This window comes from Manacus candei, unplaced genomic scaffold (genome assembly GCF_025592945.1).
Source record: "Manacus candei isolate 608988 ecotype Guabito, Panama unplaced genomic scaffold, ASM2559294v1 h1tg000017l, whole genome shotgun sequence".
Taxonomy (NCBI): domain Eukaryota; kingdom Metazoa; phylum Chordata; class Aves; order Passeriformes; family Pipridae; genus Manacus; species Manacus candei.
Window position 1 is genome coordinate 15054888 of NW_026138065.1, and position 11746 is coordinate 15066633.

General features: G+C 40.0%; 1 protein-coding gene across 10 annotated transcripts in view; it reads right to left on the bottom strand.

Moving 5' to 3' along the window:
- Positions 1-11746, bottom strand: part of TTC7A (tetratricopeptide repeat domain 7A) — a 172185-nt gene that overhangs the window by 151966 nt on the left and 8473 nt on the right. Inside the window, exon 1 of one of the 10 annotated variants that reach the window (XM_051782870.1) lies at positions 10922-11684. The exons of the other annotated variants lie outside the window; for them this stretch is intronic. The gene's annotated coding sequence lies outside the window, so the exon portion shown is untranslated. Of the gene's footprint in view, positions 1-10921; positions 11685-11746 lie in introns of those variants that run through there. 10 annotated transcript variants of the gene reach the window in all.

Genomic DNA, 11746 nt, shown 5'->3' on the forward strand with positions numbered 1-11746 from the left:
CTTAACCACAAGATCACCCTCTTTTCCAAAGAAAGGAAAAAACCCTGGGTTCTGTACTACTAAAACTCTTTCTTGTGTCATGATCCAACACCACTGACAACAAAGAGTATGTGTTCCTGACACAGATCCACAGAGGTGATAAAAGAAGAAGAGAGTTCAGCTGTCCAGACAGCCTTTCCAAGGAATCTGTTTCGACCGCTACAGCACGTGGTAAAGGATTCTGCCCCACATGAGGAGCCACCACGCATACCTGGAGCCACACTTGCCTGGGTTCCTGCAGTCCCAGGAGGCACAGAACCTCAGCACTGCTCATTTCAGGAGTCTTGGCAACAAACTGCTGTGAGGCAGGAACAGGCAGCCAGGTTTACAGTACAGGCACTCATGCTGGAGGAGCCTGACGTTCCTAGGCAGTCTTAGCTTTATTTACTTCTAATGTTCAACATTTGTTTTGTCCCCTTGGTTACTCTGCTAGGAGTTTCCCTGTCTCATGTCTTACATTTGAGCCAGACATGAGCAGTCAGTTCAGTGGGCTGGGAAGAGAAGATGCCTCACTGCTTCAAGCTTGGGAGGTGGCTCCCCACTCCTGCCTTCTCCCAAGTCAGATGCGCACACCACGTTCCCTCAAAAACCTGTATCTTGGTGGAACATGTTAGTACCCTCCACCTCTGAAAATCTGGACCAGAGTAGAGCAGGAGAACTGGATTTACTTCAAAATGACAGTGTGTGTGGGACAGGGTTGACAATCATTTTGCTGCTTTTAACTAATGCCCGTTCTGTGTTCTCTCCTTTCTTCTGACATACACCTTGGACATCATCCAGATATAATAGATTTCGTCCCAAGTCCATCTATGAAGTCTCTGCCTTTATATCATGGGTTGTTTTCCTATTATTTCAATGCTTCTATCTTCCAACCCTGTCCCTATGCAATGAATGAAGGGGAAAAGAGGACATTAACTCTCTCTATAGAAAAAAACAAACCACAAGTATCCAGTGCTACAGCTAGAACAAATAGCCTACAAATATTCTTAGATCTGTCTCAGTTTTATCCACCTCTAAATTTGCAGTCATTCCCCTTAACTGAAAATAAATTTTAACAAGTGTGCATTTCAGAGCCACCATCCCCTTAAGTGCAAAATGAGGCTCAGGGCCCTGAAGAAAAATCCAGTATAATCCACTGATATTCATACACATGCAGCATTTAATCAAACTGCAAGAGCCATCCTAGCACAGTCGGTATGGGGGTGTTTATCGTGGGAGATGTCACACAGAGAGAACAGATAAAAAGCCATTTACATACATGGTACAGCCCACTGCAAGGAGTTACTATCTCTAAGCTCTGACACAGGGGAGGAAAGCAAGCAGCCTTTGCCAGCATCAAGTACTGACAACAAACATGCCCATCCATGCAGTCAGAAAAACAAAGCTGGGGCTAATCAGAGACAGGGGAACAAACATCTCTAAATGGGTTCTTGCCACAGTAAGCATACAGCAATATACAGTGTATTAAAGCAGATACTATGCTACACAACCACGTAAAGGGCAAGAAGGAAATATGACCCACATGATGTGGCATTAGTCATGGTTCTTTCTGCTAATACCATATGCACTGACCTGATGTCATTCAAGTATAAAATATTCTACAGAATGTGAACAGGACTATTCTTCCCTACCACAGAAATGCAATGAAAAGAAAAATTAAAGCAAGCAGACAGCAAATCCAGCACACAAGGGGAAAAAAAACATAAGAAAAACAACATAAGTTTCCTATCCTTGCAGCCACCAATTCAGTTCTCACAATACAAAACCTCAACAATTACAGATTTGCTTGGGTGTAGCTGGATAAGACTGTTGACAAGCCCTCCAGTGCTGAGAGCACAAATTCCACTAACTCTTCTCCATCCCCCTGATAACTGGGGAATATCAGCACAGAAAAAATTTTGCAGCACAACACACATTTTAAATTCAACTCAGTTTCCAAAAAGTGTCAGAAAGTCATGAAAGCCATGAAACCATGGCTTGAAACCAAGCATGAAAGCCATGCATGCTACCTCCACACTAGATTTAGCAAGAAAAGTGGAGTTATTGCTAAGACAGAATTAGCTTCCAAGTAAAGCATAAAGCCATATGCTTTCTTGGTAGCTGGTAAAGGTACTTGGGTATTTTTCACAACCAGTTGAGGTAAGAGAATACCAGCTTAAAACTTATCTATGCTAAGATTTTTTTCATATGAATGAGGTGCCCAAATTTAAATATATATTACCTACATACCCTAGTAATTTTTTACATAGTGGAGACACAGATTTCTAATAGCGTATGGCCCAAGCCCAAGATTTCAAAAGACACATGTTCCCAGATGATCCTTTAAAAGAACAAACTCTACCAACTTCAGAAGCAGTAACTTTCTATGTATAGAAACACTGCTTTTCTTTCCTGCATAAAGATAAGGCTTTCATTCACCTCCTCTAGTTCTCCCAAAGATTCATCTCTGGCTCTTCATCTTTCTGTAATCTTTGCCCCTTCTTCTCTGCTCCCAAATTTAAGCCGCATTTATGTCACAAAGAAACCCAAATCCATAGGGTTTGTAAGACCTATCACTGAACTAATTTCTTCCTAGAGCTGAAATGCCCTGCTCTCATTTACAGAAATCTGAAAGGGGAAATTTTATGAAGGCTTATTTCCACATTAATCTCACTCAGTCCTTGCCATGGGAAGACATCGTATCATGTAGCTCCAATGCTCTGAACTGATGTTATTTATTACCAGAACTAGAACATCCATGTGCACATGGGCATGTGGTATCTGATTCTCAGCAACACAAATGAGACGAAAATTCATACTGGAAGGAATCCCAGAAAGTTTGTGGTCTGACTTTCTGCTCAAAGAAGGGCCAGCTCAGGGCCAGCTCAGAGTGTCATCCAGCCTGGTCTTGAAAGCCTCAGTGTATACATGGAGATTGCACAATGACTAGGGAGAAGAGGAGGCTAAGGTGGCTTTATTTTCCTCTGGTTCATAAACCAGTTCACCAAATACCAGCATTCCTCCTTCCAAATAGAAGGAATATACCAATTCTCTCACAGCTTCTTTTAATATTCCTTTTTACATGGACTTCGAGCCTCCTGTATTTGGATGAATTTAAACAACTGGGGAATGGTAGGTTCATAGATGTAAGAATTTCGGGTCAGCAGCAGTACACAATTTTCATCAACAGTCATGCAGCTGCGAAAGCCCCATAGCCAAGGGGCATGAGAGCTACCTGGCAACCTAAAGAAGGGATCAAAGAAACACAGCAGCACAAGGAGCATGAAGCCAACCTCTTGTGCTGTGTCCCAGTGCTACACTCCTGTTGAACACATCTATGGCAACCTGAAACAAAAGATAGCTTAGGATACAACTTATAGTCCTGCCAACAGCACCAGCCCGTCTGCAGAGCAAGGTTAAAGCATCTAAACTCCTGTGCCACACAGACAGGCCAGCCTGGCCAGAAGCCAGCACGATGCTAAGTGCATGCAATAGTTTCACTCTAGCTACAGGAAGGTTAAGTCATTTGTCTTGAGGTAAGCCATGCGTGAACATGCTGCATGGTAACTGCTGCAAGGAGAGTGGTTGTGTGCACATTCTCACTGACAAATGCCAGGTCATTCTGGGTCACTGTTCCCAGGCAGAGGGTGCACTTCATTTCTGGCATGTGGCCTTCAGAAGTGTCGCTCCAGGAAATCAATTAGCATTGAAACAAGACTATTTTTAAGACTAGCTCTTCAAATATATACACATGCATGCTGACTAATCAAAGTCCAGCAGAATGCTAAACACTTTTCAAAGCCAGAATTCAAAAGCACAACCAAACTATTCTAGAGATGGTATTACAACAAGCCTGCCCCACCAGCTAAGGTTTGAACTTCAGAGCGCAGCTCTCAACCAAGCTACTTCAGTACGGTGTCTTGGAAAGCAAAATAGCCTGGACCTCAGTAAGCCAAAGCAGCAGTCAAGATTAGGTTGACATAGGCAAGACCAGTACAGTATTTCTGCCACAATTCACAGTAGTTTAAATAGTTCACAACCTGGTCTTGACACTCATCTCCCCAGCAATCAAGTTATGATTTTTTCAGCAGGGCTTATTTGCAATGCAAATAGAAGAAGACAGGGAAGAAAGGCCTAGAAGCCCTTGGTTTTGAACACATTCATTCATACAGTACCCCATGAAAGGTGGGGAGGAAAGGACAAGTTTTATTTTTCAAGAAAGCTGCACATGCTTCTTTCACTGCTGCTTCCTATTATATAGGATTGTTGCATATTCCCAGCAATCTGTTATAATCTTGAGGTACTTTTTATGTAAAAGTCTCAAAGGTAGAAAGGCAGAAAATTCCAGTAACCCTAATAAAATTATCTGAAGACCTTTCTGCCCGTTAGCTGGGAACAAAGCTGAAAATGTCAGTAACCTGTGCATAGCTGCTCGGTTGCATCAATGCAGAACTCAAGACCCCTACTCCCAGCCTCTCTGCTACCTGCAATAAACCAACACTAACAATGTTACTCTAATTTTCCAGTTAAGAACTCTATCTGGTTAGACTTGTAATTACAGCTAAAGCTGATTGCTAAAACTAGGACAGCGTTTTGATGGAGTGGCTGTGAAGCCAAAAGGCAGCAAGCACTCCCCTGACATGCAACCTTAGTCACCTACCCTTGATCAATGCCACGTAGGCTCTGCATCACACTTATGCATAGCACAAATCAGCAGTCTTAATCCAAAGACACTCATTTTTTGGAGCATATCCAGACTTGCTGCCTATCAGCTAGCTGCTCTTAAGCTGCACGGCTTGTCTTTAAACCTTAGCTTTAACCTGTAATATACTGGTCTCCAAACTTCTTTGATCATATACCCTATAAGGAAAAAAAAATTGAGCATGCACACCCAAAATGCTACATATATAGTTATATACACACATTAGTTATATTTATGTGTTTATTTTTTAAACAGTAACAGGCTACTGACAACCACATGTCATCACTGAAAAGGCCTGCAAATTCAGAACACTTGACCTTCTGCAAAAGCAAAAAGGCATAATTGGCCTTGAAGTTTGACAACTATTTAAACCATTTTCCATGAAACAACCACTGAGCTTTGGTGTGGTGCAAAAGATTTTCATGGTCACTCCCCATCTCATTACGAATTATTGTAAAAATTCTATTTAAAAGTCTTGTATTTACAAAGTTAATCCCACTGATAATATCCTATAGCACTTTGTGCACTTCTGGGTCCCGCTGTGCTGTCAAGTAGTTCTCAGTGTATTTCAGTATTGGACCAGAATCTGGCAAACTCCTTAAGCTGAGACATGTTAGAAACATTTGTACTTCCATGCAACTGTATACCAAGTGTCTCACGCTGTGCAATTTCTTCTAATACCTGTTTTTTCAAGTCTTTGGCAATGTCTTCTGTGAGTCTTTCAAAGGAATGCATTTTAGTTTGCTGCCATATTGCTTTTTGTGTATTATTTCAGCTGTTTTTCCACAGCAGGAAGAACAAGTGTTTTCCCCAATGGTATGTGGGTTTTCATATTCTGCTTTCACATAAGAAACCTCAAAAGAGGTTTCTAAAAATTTAAGTTTAATGAATTTTTTAGAAGTACTGAATTGAGTACAATTGGACTTCAAGCATCATTGACTGCATCCAATTAGACTGTCACTGTTTTTACCTGATCGAAGAGTTCATGATAAGAGTAGTGTAGGCTCTGCCATCTTCTTACTGTTCACTTGTGCTCCTATTACTAGTATTACCTGAAATCCACAGTTTCTTTGAGGGAATTTTTAAGTGACTTGTCTATTTCATAAGGGTTAGTTTAATTAAAACTAAACAATATAATACATAAATCCACTTAACTAGGCACAGGTGAACTGCAATACACTGGAAGTGAATGAACAAGTGAGGATGCCCTTGTGAGCCCCTCTGCACTGTGGAACACCCTTCTCTTTTGCAAGATATTTTCATAGGACCTACATGACGTGGGAACCTCTGATGTACAGACTGTGAGAGGGCGCCACTGGCAATACAATATATTAATAAAGCTTAACTTCAATGTCTTGGGGGTTTTTTTTTGGTGGTGGTTGTGGGGGTTTGTTTGTTTTAAGAAAAAATAATAGATACAGTATTTTTCTCCTGCACCTCAGTGGATCATCATGCTCACTCACTGGGTCACACACAACCCACTTTGGGGATCACTACTATAAAATATTAATTGTTCTGGCACAAGAGGCCACCTCTGTTCCATGACATGAAGATACATCTACTAGAGCAATGCTCTAAGGCACAGCAAACACAGCAATCTCTTACAGTCCCATATCTGAAGACTTGGTCAACACCATCCAAACCTATAAACTTTCAGGGTATGTTGCAAAAATTACACTTTTTTTCCCTGGTCTAAATACAACTGGAAGAAGCAGAAGAGGAAAAATGAAAAGTGGAAGAGGCACAAGGGAGTCAGATGGTGCTGATGACCAAGTATTGGAATTCATTCAGCTTGAGCTTATCTGCATCACACTCAGGCAGCATCACCAGTAAGAAAGTTCTCCTTCAGCTGCAGCCAGAGCCACTGAGTCAGACTATCCCTCAAATCCTGCATTCCATTTTGGGTCCCTGTGTTCACTTTAGTGGTGAACTCAGAAGTGCTGGGTTAATGATTGGACTCTATGATCTTAGAGGTCTTTTCCAACCTAAATGATTCTATGATTATATGTGTATTTTGGGAGCAGGAGGGAGAAAAAAAGAAGGGTAATTCTTATTTTACTATGCTGATTCATATCAAGCACTCAGGTCAACTCTACTTAAAGTTATTAGAACTGACAGAGCCTGTGAGGACTAACAGGCTTGTTGCCCTGTCTCTTTAAAAGATGGTCAGAGACATCTGAAGCTTACTCCAGGGCAAACCAGCACATGGAACTTTATCATAGTCACTGGACACATACCATGCTACACAACACAGCCCCAGCATGACACTGGCATCATAGCCATCTAAAAGCTTAGGCCATCTGAGAGTACATTTGTATTTGTTTTCTTCTACTGAGAGTATAGCATGTTGCCTCATGTAACCTTATAAACACTGTGCATTCCTTGTACCATTTCCTCAGAAAACCATGTGCAAATAGTCTTGTACCTCCTGGTGCCACTAACCCCCCAGTTTCAGAGAACCAAACTGTAGTGTAGAAGGTGGAGAAGGTTTTATGCATTGTGTGCAACCAGCACCTGCAACTCTGTGGAGAATAACAAAACTTTACCATCACGGAAATCAAATCACATTAACAAAAGTAATCAGATGTTATTTCCTTTTTCCTCTTTCCAAATTTCAGTAATCTGCAGTTAGTTGCCTGCAACTAACTCTCCTCAGAAGTCGAAAGTCACACCCATGCTGCATTTGTGCATAGCTGATTGTGCTAAACAAACTACTTCCAAAAAAGTGAAATATCTGATCCAACAGCAGAGAAGAGCTCAGGGAGCGTAATAGGAAAGCCTAAGAGCACCAAGAACATCAAGGCTGGGCTTGGCAACTCTTTCACACACAAGCTGGAAAGCAAAGGCACCAAAGTATACAGTTCACCAAATGCAACACTTTCAAGGTCATCACTGTCACAACTGAAGAGCAACTCCAAACTCTTACCCTCCTGTTGTGAAACCCCAAATAAGACATGCTGATACCAGGCCCTTTTATCAAGACATCAATATCTACAAAATGGGGATTTTGCCTATCAGACAGCTACTCTGATGCCAACATGAATTAACAGCATGCTTCCTGTCTCACTGTCAGAACTGTGAAAACTAGCACTTTGAAGTGCATACCAGGTATAGAACAAAGCCTCTCTCTCTCTGATGTGGATTAACATTTAAAAGATGCAACTTTTGCAAAGCAAAACTGAAAACAAGTTTTGCCAACAAAATGTCCTACCCTGAGTTACTGACATTTTAATGTCCTATTGAATCACACATCCTTTTGGCTGGGACTCAATTTTTCTAATGGCCAGGAAAGAAAATTGATTTTACTTTTTAGGCTCTGTTTAAAGGAAACCATCTCCCCATAGATCTTCAGTGTTCAGAGACCTGATTCTTAACCCTTTGTTGTCATCAGAAGATCCCAACAAAAGAATTTGTGCCCTGCCCTGCCCGACCCTTTAAAAAAAAAAACAAAGCACAAACCAAAAAAACCAAACCAAAATAATTTTTTTTCTTCCGCTTAGTGTCCCACTTAGTGTCCCACTAAGTTCTACTCAGTCACAGCAGCAGCTGAAATTACTGACGGAAGTAACCTCACCAAGTAGCTGCCAGTAGAGGAAACAGCAGTTAACGAACAGAGACTAGTGCAAGCCAATGTAACATCTCAAAAGCAGCATACAGCTTAACACAGTTGCATACTGGCAAGTGTTGATCACCCTCATGAAGCCCACTATCACTGAAGAGTTATATATTTGTATGAAAAAAGTGAAATCAAAGTTTTAGATAACTTTTCCTTCAACTATCACCCAATCCTATGTTTTTCTCAACTTCATGCCCCATATAATTCTGGTTCTTCACAATCAACAAGCTTTTCTAAAGACTATGAAGAACACTGGTGTTGTCTTTAGGATAAAGTGTTAGCTTCCCTTCTCAACACTGCAATGAATTCAAGCACCTCAGCCAGCACTGGTGGGCAGGTTCCAGACAGTAGTGACTTGGGACTCTTGGGAAGTCAGAACATGTTAAGATAACAACCCTTCTGGTTTAAACAAGTTTATCAGGGTAGAGAAGATTTAGACTTTCAAGTAAAAGCCTAAAGTATACATGCCATAATGTCAAGAGTGCCTAAACAACATCATACTTGACACTGAAACTAATGGGGAGAGACAGGGAGAGAATTCAGGCTCTCGGGATTTTTTCCCCTGCACCTTACAACCTACTGCCCATTTCTGCTGAAAGGGTACATTACAGCACATTGCCCTCAGGTCAGTCAGTAATAGCAATGCAGGCAGGATGAAAGCTCAGCTTCTAAGGAGGGTGGGGGTGGTGCTTCAGTTGTACTGGAAGGAGGGAAGGAAGTTCTGGGTTCCCTCTTTTTTTACCACTAGCAGATATGAGTATTTTCCTAGTAGTTATGTGGCTCCTAAACTATAATACAGAAATGAACCATCTTTATCTTGACTTGTGCAATTACAACCTGCTTTTACTTTTTTTACTTTTCCCCATTTGTGCCCAGAGAGAACATAAAGCAAATTACTTACTTGAACATGTAAAAAATGTCATCAACCTTCCATTAATCCATTTTCTACACTTGTCTCAGTTGACAAGACAAGGTATGTTTTTACACAGTAAGATACACACACACACCATCTCTATCTAGGTATTACAGTAAAGCTTTTCTTAAAGAAGTTCAAGAACTCTTAAAAATGAGCCTGCAGTAAAGATTCCAAGTACAAAAAGAACGTATAACCACTGGGAGGGGATTTTTAGCATACAGAAAGCAGAACAGTATTCCAAACACTTTTCTGGAAAAAGGAGAAGACATCTTGAAAACCGTTATGCCATCTGAAACAAGAAGCAGGCTCAGAAAGAGCACGTACAGCCCGTTAAGAGGCTAAGAGGTTTATAATACATGGCCTGAATTAAAAATGCTTCCTGCATTAAAGGAAGTTAAAAGTGTAAATTCACTTTCAAAAGAAGACTATGAAATAAATCATGACCCTGCAAAACTACACAGTGTTTCTAAACTCTGTTTATCTGCACTTGAAATTGTTCAACCTGCTGGCACTCAGAATCACTGCACAGTCTCTATCCCAGAACACTCCACAGTTTATTACCATCTCACTTATCAAAAACTAAGTGGACAAAAGTCTCATCCCAGAGAAGCTAACTGGAAACTCTAATTAAAAATAAGGCTGCTTAAGTTAAGCCGATAACATCCAATAACTTATTAACATTATTTGAATGGAATATATCCTTGCACTATGGGATCGGTAGCATTTAGTAAAAAAACTGAACTGGAAAAGTTAGTGGCTTAGGATCTGAAATAAAGACTATTTCAGTACTTCATCAAACTCTTAAAATAGAGGTGCTCTCTTCCAGAGAGGAAAAAAATAAAACAAGGAAAAAAAAAACAAACCTACCTTTCTCCCTTTCAGTTTTTTTCACTAATTTAGTTCAATGAGCCAACAAAGCTTTGACTAAATAAAACCAAATAGGAAAGTTTTTTTTTTCACATTTTAATCTACAAATTAAAAAAATGCACAGATGACAAGAAATGTATCAGCTTTAATGCTTATCAGAAACACTAACTTAATAAAATTCATTTGTTAAACTGAGAAGACTCTTAATCAAATTCTTTAGTGAGGAGGGAAAAGTAGATTCATCAGAACACAGTTTTGCAATAACTGTACATTTTATTCTAATTTCCAAACAAATGCAGCTGAATAAAAATCTCACCTAGGAAATTCATCATGTAGAAAACCATATTAGAAAAATGAATGACACACAAGCATATGTCAAAATTAAAGACTCCAAAGAAGTGTATGAACAAGTGCGTGATACATCCTCTGATTAGCCAGAATGAACAACTTTAATACCAAACTTATATTTACTGAATACAAACCTACTGTTTTTAACAGTAGTGCAAGCCAACGAAATAAGAAACTAATTAAGCAGCGCAATCACAAAGGAAGTTTAAAACAGATTATTCAAATTTTGAGGCTTCAGCCAATCAGTTTAAAACCATGATTAAAACCAAGCAAGTAGTTTTCAAACCATCTGACTAAAATGTCAGGTTTTCTGTTTACTGTCTCTGTGTGATATCACCATTTTCCTTCCAGAACACCACCTTAACCTCCAAACAACCACTTCCAGTACTACAAACCCAGGACAAAGATTTCATATGGGGAGAAAGCAGAACAATATACTTCCAAGCATACCAACCTCATTGTCACTGAAGTTTTAAAAGATACAATCGCAAAAGAAACAGGAACACATGTAAACTCAGCAATTTGTCCTAAAAATGAACAAACAAAAAATAATCCATAACAAGCTGGACTGAACTCAGAACCCTGGAAGCATGTTCCAGTCTGTTTATTATTCTCAAGCTCAGGAAAAACCTTCACATGGTCGATTGAGGGGTTTGCATTCAGCAATACCACTCACAGCTCTTAGGAGAGCTCTAAGACCAGTAACTCAGTCCATGAGTTGTCTCGTGATCTTATGGTTTTTTGTCACACCACAGATCTTAAACCCCTTAAAATGACAAAAATGGGTTCAAGAACAAAATATATATAACTCCAAGCCACTGCACTAACGCAGTCTCATTTCCTCATACATATGACTTGTGGTTGGGGTTGTTATAATAAAACACAGACTATGATCAAGGCTTCTTACAGATGCAGTATGACCTCATTCTCTTCCATATGCATTTTTCTAAGATTTAAAACAACCAAGTTCACACTGCAGTCTTTTGATACAAAGGATGTCTTTTCTAAAGTTAAAACAAAACAAAAAACCCAAACAAAAACCAAACAAAAACCAAAACAAATCACCAAAAACTTTTAGAAACAAATTTACAAGGGATTCATTTCCAATTAGTCCACAGCCTCTTCTCACAGTCACTAGACAGAAGGCTGTATTGTACAATACCGTGCACTTCATCCACATGAGATGCCACTTGAAGAGGAGATGAATCACCCCAGAACAGCCAGCTTCTGACTGTACAGAGAGTTCAGAGTGAAGCTGCACAAATTAACCCACCCCAAC